Source organism: Thunnus thynnus, chromosome 12 (assembly GCF_963924715.1).
Source record: "Thunnus thynnus chromosome 12, fThuThy2.1, whole genome shotgun sequence".
Taxonomy (NCBI): domain Eukaryota; kingdom Metazoa; phylum Chordata; class Actinopteri; order Scombriformes; family Scombridae; genus Thunnus; species Thunnus thynnus.
In genome coordinates, this window is record NC_089528.1 from 32,997,530 (window position 1) to 33,016,835 (window position 19,306).

The following is a 19,306-nucleotide window of genomic DNA, read 5'->3' on the forward strand; positions in this document are numbered from 1 at the left end:
AACTTGTTCAGGTCGTCCATGGAAGAGGTTTTTTGGTCATTTATTTATGTGTCTTGTTTAGTTTATTTTTAGTTTCCAGAGGGATCACCTATATTTCACAGCTGCTACACTCCTGAAGGATAAAACAGTGGACAGAAAGGTAAGAAATACTTCATCTACATATTTAATATCCCACAACTTTGGGTAAAGATGAAGATGAATTCCCTGTTTTTCTATATTAAAAATCCTTGTAACAGTCTTTTCTGCTGACATTCTTATCCAGAACAGCTCATGAGAGGCTTGAAAACCTGGAAACAGTGAAAGTTTGTGTCTTTTCTGTCCTGGTTTACATAACTTAAAACTTTTATCAGGTAGATAATAGTAAAACACTGACAACTGACAGTTCTTATGTCAACAAATGTAAATACCTGAAGACAACATGAAGTCAGTGACCATATCTCATTCACACTCGTAGTTCAAACAGTGGAGGCAGCAGACACCCTTGTTGAATGTCTAATGGAAACAACTCATGATAAAAACTGACAGTATGAAACAAACATTCTCATATTTTCATTACATTCACTTTTTAACCCGACGAGTAACTTCAGGTTTTTGTTCAACACACAGTTTTATGTCACTTTATGTTTGATGGTGTCTTGTGTTTGAAGCATCATCCAGCTGGTTTGTCATTGTTGTGGATTTGCTGCTCATGTGAATCCTCTCACAGTGTTTCATTAGCAGCTGTAACCACAGTGACTCTGATAAAACAGGAATTAGCAGAATCCATCTGATATGAAGCTGTGGTTTGAATACCACTTCCCTCCTCTTTGAAGAGTAGTCAGATATCTGTGTTCAGGTTTTTGTACAGCCTCTTCTACACTTTCTATCACTGTGTGTCTACAGCACAGTAGTAGAGAGCTGTGTCTGCCAGGGTTAGACTCTGTATGGTCAGCTCAGTTGTTGTATCTGATGTTTGGGATTTATATCGTTTATTAGGAATATATTCAACTGTGCTCCTCTTTCCTCCTTTCCAGAGTATAAACTGAGGTGCCTGAAAGTCAGAATGATATTTGTACCAGTAAAGGTAAGGATAGCTAGAAGTTGTATCATAGGTACATCTGAGTGTGACAGATTCTCCTTCTCTTCCACTGACTTCATCTCGTACAGGAGAGATTGTGTCTCCAGCTATTAGTCCTGGAAAAAGTAGAGAAAATGAAGCCATTAGACTAACATTGTTCATGAGGCTGAGAGGAGAAGACAGTGGAAAATGTCAACTGTACAGTGTTACTCTGTGGACACAAACTGATCAACTGTTCATTTGACTGATTTCTATAGAAATCATCTTCCAAGGTGTTACCTAGTGAAGGAAACATGTTGTATTAAAGTTCTGTTCCAGAGTCAAATATCCATCATTTGGAAAATATCACACAATGACAAAAACATACGTACCTACAAGAGCTGAAAACAGTGAAATGACAGCCAGTGTTTCCATGGTTACACAAGTGAAATGCTGTAAGTGAATGTTGAGTGTGAATAAGTGTTGAGTGGTTTTGTGAGTTGTGTTTGGTCTGATGTTCACAGCTGGAATCAAACAGCTCTCTGCCATGCAGCCACCTCTGCAGTCAGTAGGAGGAGACTCATATGTCAAATGACATTCATTTGTAAAACTCTTCATCACAACTGTGTCTCATGAGGGAAAAGAATCTAGACTGTTTGATAAGAAACCACTGAAGTTTAACAGTGTGTGACTCCCTCTAGTGGATGTTGTGGAGTATTCTGTTGTCTTTGCTCCAAAGGTTTTTGTACAGAGTTTTGGTGTTTCCTGTCACTGTGGGCTGCAGAGCACAGTAGTACACAGCAGAGTCAGACACTGCAGCAGAGGAGATCTGCAGAGGAACTGAATTGGAAACCAGTGTGGATGAAAATCTTTCTTTAAACTCATCTGGTGTGTTCCCTTCATCCAGGTTAACTCGGCTCAGGATGAATTTGGGGCTGTTGTTTCCATCCTGTTTGTACCAGAACAAAGTTGGATTTCCACTCTGAAATGTACAACCAAGTGTAACTGTGTCTCCTTCAGCAGCAATGACATCTCCTGTTGGCTGGGTCACGCTGTCTTGTCCTTTACACTCTGGGGAAGAACAGAACATGCAGAGGAAGAGATGAATCAATAAAGATGATTGATTAAAGGAGAACAATCAGCAGGTTTGTTTGTGAATTTACTTCCATAAAATCATCCAGCTATGAAAAACAGATATCTGGTTAATACATCAGGTAAAATGAGACTTTCCTCTCTTTTCTAACACTCACCTATAAAGTGAGATAAAAGTATAAAGAGGTAAAGCAACATGTCTTTGGAGTTGTTGAAACCAAACAGACAGCAGATGATCAATGTTCTTCCACTGCAGTAGAATGAAGAAACTAAACAGCCTCTCTGCTGCACAGCCCTTCTCCTCAGCATCAAGCTGATTGGGATTTTACTTCCTCAAACATTTCTGCTCTGCAGACAGAAAGAATCTCATTGGTTGAGTTGAACCTCAGAGGGCGGGGCCAGGAAATCACCTCTATAGGTTGTCGAACCATCAATGACATCATGAACTTCATCACAGTTTGTGTTTGAAGCCTCATCCAGCTGGTTTGTCATTGATGTGGATTTGCTGCTCAAGTGAATCCTCCCACAGTGTTTATTCAGACTCTGACTGTAAAATTGACCATCAGACTTTTCACAGACTTTGTTCTGCTGCAACAAATACTTCACACATATCCTCAAGTTTATCTGATCATCATGTACCATCTATCTGCTCACCAGGCAGGATTCCAGTCCATGCAACTGAAAGACCTCATAGACCATTTTAAAATCTAATTCAACAAATCTCAGTCTCTTATAAGACCTCATATGCATCCCTACATCCAGTAGCTGTTACCAACCACTTACAGATCAAAGCAAGACAGTAAATCTGCAAATAACACTTTTAAATATCAGGTCCCTCAGCAGTCAAACCTTTTAAATGAATGATCTGATTGTAGAGCCTCAGTTTGACTGTCTATTTTTAACTGAAACCTGGCTAAACACAGATGCTCTTAATGAAATTTAACCTGCAAACTTATAATTTCTCCTACTCCATTAGACAAGGGAAGAGGGGCGGAGGGACAGCCGCCATATGTATCGATGCTCTGAGGCTGAGGGATGTTTCTTTAGATGATTTTAGTTCATTTGAGTACCATGCTGTCATACTGAAATGTCTTTTTGCAGTTATTGTCTGTAGACCACCAAAGCATTGCCCAAATGTCTTGTCTGATCTCTCTGAGCTCTTATCTATCACCAGCTCTAACTATGACAATATGATCATCATTGCTGACTCTAATTTACACACTGACAATAACACAGACAAGAAGGCTTCTGACTTTTCACATCTATTGGAAGATCTGAGCTTCATACAACATGTCAATGAACCAACTCACAGCTGTGGTCAAACCTTAGACCTTGACAACCAAAGTGACAAACGTGCATCTGAATTCCTTGATCTTATCAGTACTTTTGACTGTATTCAGCATGTCTCTGGCTCTACTCACCAACATGGTCATACTCTTGACCTAATTATTACCTATGGCATTAATCCAGTAAATCTACAGTCCTTAAACAAGCATGTTTCTGACCTTGCAGCTATCCTTTTTAACATCCCATTAGTGCTTATGATTTCTAACACTACAGGCCCTCGTTATTTTAGACCCATCACGCCACAAACCTGTGAGAATTTCTGCAATACCCATCATGCTTCACAGCAGCTTGACCCTTTAGATTATTCCTGCTCTGTAGAGGAGCTGGCTTCTAAATATTAGCAACGTTGTGCTGCTACACTGGACACTGTAGCACCTGTTCAATTGTCTAAAGTCCTATTTTGACAAAACCATCTCCATGGTTTAATGAGTGTGTCCAGAACATTAGAAGGGCATGTAAACGTGCTGAACGGAAATGGAAAGTTTCCAAATTAAGACACGATTTTAATGCCATGAAAGAGCTTTTAAAAGAATTTAATTACACTGTAAAGGACAAAAGATCAAAACTCTTCCCTCATCTTATTGCTGCAAATCCCCAACGAGTTACTTTTTAGTACCATTAACTCCCAATTCCATAGAAGTCTCCTCAATTGAAAGGTGTGAGTTTTCATTTGTTTTTTGTCAATAAAGTTTTCAACATTAGAGCCCAAATCATACCATTTCTGCTTATTTTGCCACACTGTGAAGTGCATCAGTTTTTTAATTCTTTAAGTTAGATTTACTGAGGATAATCAATGGCATGAAATCTTCCACCTCTCCCTCTGATGTTTTACCCACTAGATTTTTAAAGGAGTTTTCTGCCTTTTTATCCTCAGATATTTTAACAATTTTTAACAAATCTATGTCTTCAGGGATTGTGCCTCCGATTTTTAAATCTGCTGTTTTTCACCCCCTTCTCAAAAAATCAAATCTTGACACCACTAATCTGAATAATTTTAGATCCATATCCAAATGACCCTTTCTCACCAAGGCGCTGGAGAAAGTGGTTTACTCTCAGCTTATTTCTTTTATGAATGACCACTCTCTCTTTGAAAAGATTCAGGCTGGTTTTCACACTCATCATAGCACAGAAACTGCACTTTTAAAGTAAGTTTTAAATGACATTAGAATGAATTTGGATTCTGGCTGCTGGACTGTTCTGGTACTTTAGACCTTTCTGCAGCATTTGACACAGTCGATCATGGAATATTAATTAATCGACTAGAAAACTGCATCGGCGTGACTGGTACTGCTCTAGACTGGTTTAAGTCTTATTTGACAACAGAACATTCTCAGTTTCAATTGGAAATGTCTCTTCCAAATTCTCAATTATCAGCTGCGGCGTTCTTCAAGGATCAGTTCTTGGCCCTTTACTGTTTTCCATTTACATGTTACCACTGGGTCAAGTCATTCACAACTCCAATATTTCCTTCCATTTTTATGCAGACGATACACAGATATATCTATCCATAAATCCATCAGACATTACCTCACTTACCTCACTCACAACGTGTCTTTCAAGTATTAGATCTTGGATGTCCAATAATTTCTTAATGCTCAATAATGACAAAACTGAAGTGATGGTGTTTGGGCCCAGAGCACACAGGGACTCTATAAGCAAGACCTTAGTTTCCCAGGGTTTGCAGTGCACCCATGAGGCCAGAAATCTGGGTGTAATCTTTGATTCAGACTTGAATTTTTCTAAACATTTTACCAAAATCACCAAATCAGCTATCACTCAAATCAGGAACATTGCAAAGATTAGATCTTTTCTTTCTTTCAGTGATGCTGAAATACTCATTCATGCTTTTGTCTCTAGTCATTTAGATTACTGCAACTCCTTATTTGCTGAACTGCCCCTAAAATCAATCAACCACCTACAGCTTGTACAGAATACTGCGGCTAGGGTTCTTATAGGACCTAGAAAATATGATCACATTTCCCCTGTTCTCGCCTCATTGCACTGGTTACCTGTGGTTTTTAGAATTGATTTTAAAATTTTACTGCTTGTTTTTGAATCTCTGAACAGCCTAGCCCCATCTTATATCACTGACCTTCATCCCTTCCCCCCCAGCTTGTTCTCTAAGATCTGTGGACCAGCTGTTGCTCTCAGTCCCCAGGGCAAAGCTTGAGACAGGGTAGAAGGGCATTTGCTGTTAGAGCTCCCCAATTGTGGAATAACCTTCCTCTGGAAATCACACAAGCTACCTCAGTGTCCTCTTTTAAAACTCTTTTAAAAACTCATTTTTATACAGCAGAACCTAAACAGCTCATGATAAAAACTGACAGTATGAAACAAACATTCTCATATTTTCATTACATTCACTTTTTAACCCGACGAGTAACTTCAGGTTTTTGTTCAACACACAGTTTTATGTCACTTTATGTTTGATGGTGTCTTGTGTTTGAAGCATCATGCAGCTGGTTTGTCATTGATGTGGATTTGCTGCTCATGTGAATCCTCCCACAGTGTTTCATTAGCAGCTGTAACCACAGTGACTCTGATAAAACAGGAATTAGCAGAAACCATCTGATATGAAGCTGTGGTTTGAATACCACTTCCCTCCTCTTTGAAGAGTAGTCAGATATCTGTGTTCAGGTCTTTGTACAGCCTCTTCTACACTTTCTATCACTGTGTGTCTACAGCACAGTAGTACAGAGCAGAGTCTGCCAGGGTTAGACTCTGTATGGTCAGCTCAGTTGTTGTAGCTGATGTTTTGGATTTATATTGTTTATCAGGAATATATTCAGCTCTGCTCCCTTCTTGTTTCCAGAGTATAAACTGAGGTGCCTGAAGGTCAGAATGATGTTTGTACCAGTAAAGCACAGGCTTGCTATAACTTGTCTGATAGGTACATGTGAGTGTGACAGATTCTCCTTCTCTTCCACTGACTTCATCTTTTACAGGAGAGACTGTGTCTCCAGCTATTAGTCCTGGAAAAAGTAGAGAAAATGAAGCCATTAGACTAACATTGTTCATGAGGCTGAGAGGAGAAGACAGTGGAAAATGTCAACTGTACAGTGTTACTCTGTGGACACAAACTGATCAACTGTTCATTTGACTGATTTCTATAGAAATCATCTTCCAAGGTGTTACCTAGTGAAGGAAACATGTTGTATTAAAGTTCTGTTCCAGAGTCAAATATCCATCATTTGGAAAATATCACACAATGACAAAAACATACGTACCTACAAGAGCTGAAAACAGTAAAATGACAGCCAGTGTTTCCATGGTTACACAAGTGAAATGCTGTAAGTGAATGTTGAGTTTGAATAAGTGTTGAGTTGTTTTGTGAGTTGTGTTTGGTCTGATGTTCACAGCTGGAATCAAACAGCTCTCTGCCATGCAGCCACCTCTGCAGTCAGTAGGAGGAGACTCATATGTCAAATGACATTCATTTGTAAAACTCTTCATCACAACTGTGTCTCATGAGGGAAAAGAATCTAGACTGTTTGATAAGAAACCACTGAAGTTTAACAGTGTGTGACTCCCTCTAGTGGATGTTGTGGAGTATTCTGTTGTCTTTGCTCCAAAGGTTTTTGTACAGAGTTTTGGTGTTTCCTGTCACTGTGGGCCGCAGAGCACAGTAGTACACAGCAGAGTCAGACAGCTGCAGCTTCTGGATCTTCAGAGGAACTGATGTTTTGATGATTGTAGCATTAAATCTTTCTCTCACAAACTCAGGAGCATTATCTCCTGTTCCAAAGGTATCTCGTCGCAAAATATACTTTGGGAAATCATTTACTTCTTGTTTGTACCAGAACAAAGTGGGACTTGTTCTACTGGTCTCAAATGTACAAGCAAGTGTAACTGTGTCTCCTTCAGCATCAATGACATCTCCTGTTGGCTGGGTCACGCTGTCTTGTCCTTTACACTCTGGGGAAGAACAGAACATGCAGAGGAAGAGATGAATCAATAAAGATGATTGATTAAAGGAGAACAATCGGCAGCTTTAAAGAGTTACCTAGCAGACACTGAGACATCTAGAATAGTCTGTTTTTTTACTGACTGCTGTCTGTCAGACTGAACTACATCTTTTTTTCTAAAAAAGTTATAAATGGTGGCAGAAATAACTTGTTCCCTCCATGATGGACATTTAAAGTACTTATAGCTCAGTTCTGTGTTAAAAACTGTTGAGAAAGGAAACACATTCTGCTTTCTGTCTTACCAAAGAAAAGAGCAGCAAGAATAATCCACAGCCAATGTTCCATCTCTACAACAAGGTTTAAATCAACAGGAGAAACTATCTGATGTTCAACATTCAGTCTGAGAATTGTTCTCTTCACAGCAGCAGTTATTATTGACAGAATGGTTGAACACAGTGCAGAAGTAGTGCACCGCCTACTTGATAATGTGGCCCTCTAGTGGAGGTAAAAAGTTCAGTACAACAGTGTGGAAAAAAGGCTTCCAGCAGCTTGTCAGTGTGTCAGCTTGTGTTTTTGTACAGAGACTGTGGGTTTGCTGTCACTGTGGGCCTCACAGCACAGTAGTACAGAGCAGAGTCTGTCACTGCAGCAGAGGAGATCTGCAGATGGATTTGTTTTCCCTCCACTGAAATCTCCAGTCCAGAGATTGGAGCATTTATTGTACTTCCAGCTCCCGAATGAGAGATGAGGAATACTAGTGGTTTTCCTGGATATTGTCGATACCAGTAAAACTCATCAATACCAGTTGGTTGTTTGTAGTATTTGTAGGACAGAGTAACAGTGCTGCCTTCTAAACTGTTCTCTTCATTGTTGACTGGAGTGAGTTCTTCACAGCTGACACCTAAAGGAAGAGATAACTCTGTTATAACATGTTGTCAAAGTCTCAATGAATCACATTCAGATACTATTAGTATTAAACTTTTATAAAATACAGAATCCAACATACCTGCAAGAATGGCCAGAAATAGTAAGTAAAATACGGAGTATTGCAAAGCCAGCATGTTGAATGAAGGTAATGTTTGTGGTTGTGTATTGAACTCTGCTGAATATGGAAGTTCGTCTCTCTTCTATAGTTCAGTAACAGTTTAGCTCCTCCCTGAATCTCTCCGTCTCTTTGTAGTTCTGTATTTATAGTTCTCTCTGTTAGGAAAGGCAAGTTTATTTGTGAAGCACATTTCAACAACAAGGCAATTCAAAGTGTTTTACATAGAGCATAAAAGGCATCAAAACAGAATATAAAAGCAACACAAGTAAAAAGACATTTAAATACAATAAAAAGTGTTAAATTTGGAAATAAAAAGAAGCTAAAAAAAAGAATAAGACAGATAAAACAGGAGAATAAAAGTTACAGTGCAGTGTAAAATATTGACCCTTAAATTTGGTTTAATAAAACTCAGACAGAAAAGTCTTCAGCTGTGATTTAAAAGAACTGAGAGTTGCAGCAGATCTGCAGTTTTCTGGGAGTTTGTTCAGATATGTGGAGCATAAAAACTGAACGCTGCTTCTCCATGTTTAGTTTTGACTCTGGGGACAGAAAGCAGACCTGATCCAGACGACCTGAGAGGTCTGGATGGTTCATAATGAAGCAGCAGGTCAGAAATGTATTTTAAACCATTCAGTGCTTTATAAACATACAGCAGTATTTTGACATCAGTTGTTTGACAGACAGGAAGCCAGTGTAAAGATCTGAGAACTGGAGTGATTTGATACACTTTCTTGGTCTTAGTGAGGACTCGAGCAGCAGCGTCTGAATCAGCTGCAGCTGTCTGATTGTTTTTTAGGGAGACCTGTGAAGACAGCGTTACAGTAGTCGAGTCTACTGAAGATAAATACATGGACAAGTTTTTCCAAATCCTGCTGAGACATAAGTCCTTTAATTCTTGATATATTCTTCAGGTGATAGTAGTCTGACTTTGTAATTGTCTTAATGTAGCTGTTGAAATTCAGGTCTGAGTCCATGACTACACCAAGATTTCTGGCTTGGTTTGTAGTTTTCAACATTATCGACTGAAGCTGAGTGCTGACTTTTAAACGTTCTTCCTTGGCTCCAAAAACAATTACTTCAGTTTTGTCTTTGTTTAATTGAAGAAAATTCTGGCACATCCAATCAGTGATTTGTTCAGTGCACTTACTCAGTGCTTGTATTGGACCATAGTCCTCTGGTGATATGGTTATGTAAATTTGTGTATCATCTGCATAACTAGTAACATATTTAGTTGTTTTCCATAACCTGAGCTAGTGGCAGCATGTAGATGTTGAAGAGAAAAAGCCCCAGAATGGAGCCTTGAACAGACAAACACTGACACACTACATCAGTATCTGCAGTAATACTCAGGTGATTCATCAGATCAAGTATCTGCCATGATGAGACCAATCTACATGTAATACAGTCTCTTCTTCCATGTCATTATAACATTTCAGTGTTTTCACTACCAGTTATATTCACTCAGTCACGTCAGCAATCCATGACCTCATGAGACCTCATGTTGAAGTTGTTCCAATGAGTTTCAAGCAGTGGGGTGCACAGATTTGAATGTGGGAAAAAGAGAGCACTGCTATGGGATCAGTACTCTGCATCAGCAGATACTCTGAGCTGAGAGACAGGAATCCTTATCAAGAGAGAAAGAGTCAGACCCATTCATCCCTTCTGTTACACTTCTGTGATTCAACTGTGGAAATGACACTGATGCTGCAGTCACCATCATAATCCAGGTTTCACACATGTTGGATACAGATGAGTCTTTTGTAGGGCTGAGTCAAATATGTGAAGATTCAAACCACTGAATTTTAACAGTGTGTGACTCCCTCTAGTGGATGTTGTGGAGTATTCTGTTGTCTTTGCTCCAAAGGTTTTTGTACAGAGTTTTGGTGTTTCTTGTCACTGCCACAAACACACAGCAGTGAAAACAACATCAATAAATCCAAAAAAGCAGCATCATACAAAATAGGGTTAAAATAGTAAATAGAAGTATAAAATCATCATCAATGCAAAGTTGATTTGAATAAAGCAATCAGAGGGAATGAGCCACTTTGAAAAGGTGCATTTTGAGACGGGATTTGAAGGTTGGGAGAGAATCAGTGTTGCGTATGTCTGGGAGACAGAGGTCCAGAGGTGAGGGGCAGCACAGCTGAAGGCTCTGGACCCCTTGGTTGTCAAGCAGGCAGGAGGTGTAGTGAGGAGAATGGCAGAGGATGATCTGAGAGTACAGGAGGGTGTGAAGGTGTGAAGGAGGTCAGAGAGATACAGAGGTGCTAACTTATGAAGGGCCTTGAAGGTGAGAAGCAGAATCTTAAAGTCAATACGGTGTTTAACAGGAAGCCAGTATAGTTGCTGGAGAACAGAGGTGAAATGTTCTTTGGAAGAGGTTCTGGTAATGATACAGGCAGCAGAATCTTGAACCAGTTGAAGTTTATGGAGGAACTTGTGAGGAAGACCAGAAAGGATAGAGTTGAAGTAATCAATACAGGATATAATCAGAGCATGAGTGAGAATGGCAGTACTGTTGGATGTAAAAGACAGACAGAGATGAGAGATATTGGGTAAGTGGAAGGCAGCAGACAGGGTGATATTATTGATGTGTGGCTCAAAGGATAATGTGCTGTCAAGGATGACACCCAGACTCTTAACCTGGGGGGAAGGGGTGACTGTGGAATAATCAATAGTCAGTGAAAAACTGGTGAGTTTGGATAAAGTAGATTTTGTACCCACGAGGAGAATCTCTGTTTTATCACTGTTAAGTTTGAGGAAATTATGTGAAAGCCAGGATTTGATTTCCAGCAGGCAAGCGGAAGAGGAAGAGGATGCAAGAGTGGAAGTAGGTTTGGTAGACAGGTAGAGCTGGGTGTCATCCGCATAGCAGTGGAACTGTATTCCAGATTTTCTGAGAATATGGCCAAGTGGTAAGAGATAAATGATAAAATGAAGGAGGCCCTAGACAGAGCCCTGAGGAACACTAATAACAGGGAAGGACTGGGATTTTAGATTTTTAAGTTGGACAAAATGAGGGCAACCAGAGAGATATGAATGAAACCAGGAAAGTGGGATACCAGTGATTCCAGTGGAAGCTAATCTGTCAAGGAGGATGGTATGTGACATGGTGTCAAAGGCTGCACTCAAATCCAGGAGGACAAGAATGGTTGAGAGGCCAGAGACTGCTGCTATCAACAGGTCATTGGTGATTCTGACCAAGTCTGTCTCTGTACTGTGGGAGGGACGGAAACCAGACTGAAAATGTTCATACAGGTTATTGTCTGACAAGTGAACCTGAATCTGAGCTGCAACTGTTCTTTTGAGTATTTAAGAGAGAAATGGTAAATTTGATATTGAAATTATTCAAATTGTGTTGACAGATGAAGGAACAAGACCAGAAATAAGGGAGGAATGTACGATGTCGGTTATTAGAGAGGACAGGTGGGGTAGACAGGCTCTTACCAAGTGAGTAGGAGGAAGATCTAGTTGGCAGGCAGAAGATTTGGATTTTCGAATGAGGCCAGATATTTCAGCAACAGTTGGTAGTAAAACTGGAGAGTGTAGAAGAGGGGGAGCACAGACTGGTGGATAAAGTGAACTGCATGTTATATTTCTTGAATAGGTCAGTTGCAGGTGGATATTTTTAATTTTGACACTAAAGAAGGTTTTTGTACTTCAGTGACAGTTTGCTCCTCCCTCAATCTCCTCCTCCCTGCTCTCACAGCTCTGACTAATAATGTGTTCAATGTGCTTTTCATATCACATCATACTGATTAGCTCATAGCTAATATGATACTGAAATATAATATTGAACATTTTAAAGATTGACTTATATGTCAAATTATGATTTTACAGCAGAACCTAAACAGCTCATGATAAAAACTGACAGTATAAAACAAACATTCTCATATTTTCATTACATTCACTTTTTAACCCGACGAGTAACTTCAGGTTTTTGTTCAACACACAGTTTTATGTCACTTTATGTTTGATGGTGTCTTGTGTTTGAAGCATCATGCAGCTGGTTTGTCATTGATGTGGATTTGCTGCTCATGTGAATCCTCCCACAGTGTTTCATTAGCAGCTGTAACCACAGTGACTCTGATAAAACAGGAATTAGCAGAATCCATCTGATATGAAGCTGTGGTTTGAATACCACTTCCCTCCTCTTTGAAGAGTAGTCAGATATCTGTGTTCAGGTTTTTGTACAGCCTCTTCTACACTTTCTATCACTGTGTGTCTAGAGCACAGTAGTAGAGAGCTGTGTCTGCCAGGGTTAGACTCTGTATGGTCAGCTCAGTTGTTGTATCTGATGTTTGAGATTTATATCGTTTATCAGGAATAAATTCATCACTCCGTGATTTTGCTCCTTTCCAGAGTATAAACTGAGGTGCCTGAAGGTCAGAATGATGCCTGTACCAGTGAAGCCAAACATCAGTATAACTTGTCTTATAGGTACATGTGAGTGTGACAGATTCTCCTTCTCTTCTACTGACTTCATCTCGCACAGGAGAGATTGTGTCTCCAGCTATTAGTCCTGGAAAAAGTAGAGAAAATGAAGCCATTAGACTAACATTGTTCATGAGGCTGAGAGGAGAAGACAGTGGAAAATGTCAACTGTACAGTGTTACTCTGTGGACACAAACTGATCAACTGTTCATTTGACTGATTTCTATAGAAATCATCTTCCAAGGTGTTACCTAGTGAAGGAAACATGTTGTATTAAAGTTCTGTTCCAGAGTCAAATATCCATCATTTGGAAAATATCACACAATGACAAAAACATACGTACCTACAAGAGCTGAAAACAGTAAAATGACAGCCAGTGTTTCCATGGTTACACAAGTGAAATGTGCTGTAAGTGAATGTTGAGTTTGAATAAGTGTTGAGTGGTTTTGTGAGTTGTGTTTGGTCTGATGTTCACAGCTGGAATCAAACAGCTCTCTGCCATGCAGCCACCTCTGCAGTCAGTAGGAGGAGACTCATATGTCAAATGACATTCATTTGTAAAACTCTTCATCACAACTGTGTCTCATGAGGGAAAAGAATCTAGACTGTTTGATAAGAAACCACTGAAGTTTAACAGTGTTTGACTCCCTCTAGTGGATGTTGTGGAGTATTCTGTTGTCTTTGCTCCAAAGGTTTTTGTACAGAGTTTTGGTGTTTCCTGTCACTGTGGGCTGCAGAGCACAGTAGTACACAGCAGAGTCAGACACTGCAGCAGAGGAGATCTGCAGTTTGACTCCACGCTTTTCTTCAAACAGATCAGTAAAGAATCTTGTTTCTGATTTCAGAGAATCTGCTAGTCTTGTGACATTTAGCCCTGAGATGTACATGAGAAACTCTGGTGGTTTTCCTGGATATTGTCGATACCAGAAGAAATTATCATTATTATCAGCTTGTTTGTAGTATTTGTAGGACAGAGTAACAGTGCTGCCTTCTAAACTGTTCTCTTCATTGTTGACTGGAGTGAGTTCTTCACAGCTGACACCTAAAGGAAGAGATAACTCTGTTATAACATGTGAAATTCTCAATAAATTAATTACATTTCGAAAACATTAAATTATTTAATGGTTAAATCTAACATACCTGCTAAAATGCAGAGAAACAGCAATACAAATACAGAGCTATTCAATGCCAGCATGTTGAATGAAGGTAATGTTTGAGGTTTGTGTATTGAACTCTGCTGAATATGGAAGTTCGTCTCTCTTCTATAGTTCAGTAACAGCTTAGCTCCTCCCTGAATCTCTTAGATCTGTGTTTTCACTTCTCTCAGTTACAGAAAGGAAGCCACAATGATTGAAAGGATGACTCACATTTTCAGGATTTGCAAACTCAAGAAGGATCTAATCTATGTTCCTAAAGTTAATACAACATTTATTTATCACATTATAACATAAATCAGCTGAAAAGCTTGAAGGAAAACTCAGCATCACATCCAGACCATAAGCAGTATGCTTAACATTAATGGACACCTTAGCAGGTTTGAGTTAAACCACTCTAAAGAATTTTATGGGAAGTTAAAGGATCTCTTTTCTAGAATCACTCAAATGCTGTTGTTTCACACTTTGCTGTAAATAACTAAATATATCAGATTCTATAGTTACCGATTCAAAGGCAACACATGAACTGAAAGTGAGAGGACCTAGGATTGAACCCTGTGGTACACCAGAAATATTGTGACCCAAGAAATCAATTCTATTCTATTATAAAATGAAGAATAAAAAGATTCAATACCAGAGTCTGAAGTCACACAGATCATGGAGATGATGGATTCAAGTTGTTTTATTTCTCAATAGTAGAGTTCAAATTCAGAAGGATCAGCAAAACCTGAAAATTGTTGTTTCAAATAACTGAATATTTCATTTAGCATCTTATATTCAAGAATATATTCAGGAATTCTGCTGATGTTCTGATCCAGAACAGCTCATGAGAGGATTGAAAACCTGTTTTGTTTTAAACATCACAGTGAAAGTTTGTGTCTTTTGAAGTTTGTGGTTTGTGTATTGAACTCTGCTGAATATGGAAGTTCGTCTCTCTTCTATAGTTCAGTAACAGCTTAGCTCCTCCCTGAATCTCTCCGTCTCCTCTTAGATCTGTATTTTCACTTCTCTCAGTTACTCTTCCTCCTGGTTAACAGACTGGTAGCAGCTTTTTGTATCAGCTGGATGTGGGAAGTGTTATTTATTGATTCTTACATACAGGAAGTTACAGAAATATCCCTAAACATGAGACATCACTGTACAACATTATTCTAGTTAATGATCTGATAACTGATGGTCTGAGCTGATCTCACTCTGTGTTACTGGATATGATAAGGTGATCCTAAACGGAGACCTGAATATCCATTTTAATAAAAGAAATGATTCTAAAACTATAGAGCTCATAAATTTACTAGACAGTTTTGCACTAACTCAGCATATAACTGGTCCGACTCACCAGCATGGTAATACTCTAGTCTCAGTGATAGCAACTGGGTTAAACATCGATAATGTTTCAGTAACTGAATTACCTCTCTGACCATCACTGTGTACTCTTTGATGCCGAGAAACCTTAACTAGAACTAAAAACGAACTAATAGATCAAAAGCATTTTTAAGATGATAGAGCTGAAGCTAAATTTTCTGATCTTATGAGATCATTCGAGCCACACAGTCATGACTGCTCTCTAAATGACATGGTAGAAAATCTCAATGGTGCACTGTCATCTGTGTTAAATACTGTTGCTCCACTAAAAGTCAAAAAGAGGTCGACCAACAGAATCTCCCCATGGTTAAGCAATAATTATGTTAATGAGATCAAGAGAAACTGCCTATAACAAAGCTGTACGCATGGCAAGAAAGGAGTACTTCTCTAAAATTATTACAGAGAACGCTGGAAACTCTAGAGTACTGATCTCCACTGTTGATCAGCTGCTCAACACCGCCCCCCCCACCCCTCCACAGTCTTCACCAGCAGAGTGTGAGGAGCTCGCACTGTTATACAACAACAAAATAACCTCAAATAGAGCTGCTGGTGTAAACACAGATGATCTCAGCAAACACTGTAATGTAACCATGGGAAGATCTACATGTATCACATGAAGTGATCTTTGCAAAACTGCACTGATCCTATACCTACTGCAGTTTTTAAGCGGGTGTTTAATAGTGTCTCAAGTCATGTCCTGAACATTATAAATACATCTCTTAGAACAGGCATCTTCCCAGATACCTTCAAAACAGCTGTTGTAAAACCTTTATTAAAAAAACTAAACCTAGATAGTAATCTACTGACTAACTATAGGCCGATATCCAACCTTCCGTCAGGGCCGCTGCTAACCATTTGGAGGCCCTAAGCATAATTGGTCATGGGGGCCCAGTTTTCTCTTCCTCCGTTTTTCAGCTTTTTTTCAGAGATTCATGTTGTCTCTTACTTGCCATTATGCCTCATTCAGGGACGGAGCTAGACTCTCAGCACAGAGGGGGCGAAGCATTCTCAAGGGGCCTTTCTAAAACAGTCATTTTAAAATGCGCAACTGTAAAATAGCTGATATATCCTATTCATAATCACAAATTGTTATTGAGCCATGCAAGCCTATGTCTCAGGAAACATACAGTGAAGCCACTTTGAGACAAGCTTGTTCTGAAGAACAAAAAAGAAAACAGGTTGCCAGCCGTGTTCAAATGTTTCAGCACTGAGGACAGCATGTGGTGCTCTACATACACCGACTGACCAACAGTTCAGCACCACCACCGATAGATAGAGACAAGCCAGGTGCTCTGTCTCCACACCATGTCTTTCTAACACGGAAATAACATAAACATAAAATAGACACAGCGGTCCACAACACTACAAGGTCTATTCAAATACAAAGAGGACAGTCTGCAACACCACAGGCAGTGACACAGACAGGTGCTGAGATGCAGTAAACATGGAGTTAAACACATTCATCTAACATTATGACTGATTTCTTTTAAGTTAATAAAGACTAATTATGGATGTTTCACTCACCAGTTGTTGTCCCTGCTTAGACTGCTGTAGTTTAGTGTATCGTTAGTCCATTTGTATATTTCTCCATCCTCCATGGAACAAAATAATCCAAACAGTTTGACAAACTTTCTACATTTCACGGTCCCTTTTAAAACTTCATCCTCCTCTCCTTCATGGTGGCAAACCTGCCAAACACTTAGTCCTTATTAATGTTTATGTCCCGCTCAACACACAGCAAAGTGAGGTTGGATAGTTTGGCCTCATCCACACATGAACGCAAAGAGCTCTTAATGAGCCTCAGAAGGCTGAAACTTTGTCTGGCAAGTTTCATTCACCAGAAACATAAAAAGACGCGAATATCTCATATTTTGGATAAAGTTTTCAGCAAAGTTAGTCATAAACTTTGAATCGCTGCTTCTGCGGTCTTCACTTCCCGCAGAGTTAACCGAGCAGAAATACGGACAGCGCCACTCTGCCATTGCAACCCACACTGTGGTGGGAGGGGGGATTACACCCATAGAGATAAAAACTACCATAGAGAATGAACAGAAGAAGCTGAGAGAGTTAAGTTCTCCTATTCCTGCTGAACCCGCGGGGTCAAGCGCTACGTCCACAGTGGGCCCTACTGAGCGCGGACCCTACTGAGCGCGGACCCTACTGAGCGCGGGCCCTGAGGCAGTGGCCCTCTCTGCCCCCACGGTTGCTCCGCTTATGGCCTCATTCAAAAACAGCTTGATAAAGCAGGCTAATATAGCAAACTCCAGGCGAGAGGCAGGTAGTAGGCTACAAGCGAACCAAAGCAACAGACCAGACCAGGGCTTTGAAGGGGGGGGGGGCTCTTTTTATGTATTAGGTAAAAACATCTAATTTGCCTGAATTGAGTGATAGGGTACATACAATGAAAAACACAACAGTGGGCCTGTCCATAACTAATTTATATATTTTTTCAATTATCAACTGATCAACTGTCAAATATCCATCATTTGGAAAATATCACACAATGACAAAAACATACGTACCTACAAGAGCTGAAAACAGTAAAATGACAGCCAGTGTTTCCATGGTTACACAAGTGAAATGCTGTTTGAGTTTGAATAAGTGTTGAGTGGTTTTGTGAGTTGTGTTTGGTCTGATGTTCACAGCTGGAATCAAACAGCTCTCTGCCATGCAGCCACCTCTGCAGTCAGTAGGAGGAGACTCATATGTCAAATGACATTCATTTGTAAAACTCTTCATCACAACTGTGTCTCATGAGGGAAAAGAATCTAGACTGTTTGATAAGAAACCACTGAAGTTTAACAGTGTGTGACTCCCTCTAGTGGATGTTGTGGAGTATTCTGTTGTCTTTGCTCCAAAGGTTTTTGTACAGAGTTTTGGTGTTTCCTGTCACTGTGGGCTGCAGAGCACAGTAGTACACAGCAGAGTCAGACACTGCAGCAGAGGAGATCTGCAGATGGATTTTTTTGTCCTTCACTGTAATCTCCAGTCCAGGTTTTGGATTTGCTACTGTTCCAGAAGCCGAGTGCCGGATGAGGTTCTCTGGTGGTTTTCCTGGATATTGTCGATACCAGAAGAAATAATCACCAGATTTAAGTTTTGGGTATTTATAGGACAGAGTAACAGTGCTGCCCTCCAAACTGTTCTCTTCATTCTTGACTGCAGTGAGTTCTTCACAGCTGACACCTACATGAAAATATTTAAATCCAGAAGTTAGTGAACAAATTTACATTTTCTTGGGCTTCTTGTTCTGTGCTTCAGTAACTATGTAGCTGCTTTAATTACATTATCAGATATGAATGTTCTTGCCACTGAATTCAAATAATTAATGAAATGAATAAAATGTGACTTACCAGTGAATATACAGAGGAGCAGAGCTGGCACTAAAAGCAACATGTTCAAAGATAAACAGCTCAGTAATCCTCAAAGTCAACTTTCTGAAGTCTGCTTACTTTCTGATGGGGACAGCTGGGCTTCTCCCATCTGTAGAGGAAGCCCCTCCTCCCTTAATGACATCACTGTGACATCACTGATCCCAGTAAGGAGGATGTGTATACTGACATCCTACCAGTTATATCACCATCGCAGGACTCTTTCTCTTCTCTTATGTCTTCATTGTCAACATAAAAACTTTGCCTGGAGCAGCTTTTACATGACTGATCTGTTGTCATGTGAAACTACAGAAGCATCAAAAATCTGTCAGGTTGTGTTTGAGTTTGAGTTTTGGTGTTTTCTGTCACTGTGGGCTGCAGAGTCAGACTGGGAACAAAATTCTGCCCTGGCAATTCTCATCTGGACCGGCAACATTTACCCCCAACAAACACACTTATGAGTTGCATAAAGCAATAACAGGGTATTTATAACATATAAGCTAAGCAATAGGTATCAAGTTAGAACCCAAACAACAGGTGTACTTACAGGGTTTCATAAA

The 19,306-nt window shown here is 39.7% G+C and overlaps 1 pseudogene; it reads left to right on the forward strand.

Annotated features, from left to right (window-relative positions):
• The first annotated feature begins 1,042 nt into the window (after window positions 1–1,042).
• Window positions 1,043–17,523, forward strand: LOC137194876 (uncharacterized; annotated as a pseudogene).
• The last annotated feature ends 1,783 nt before the right edge of the window (window positions 17,524–19,306 follow it).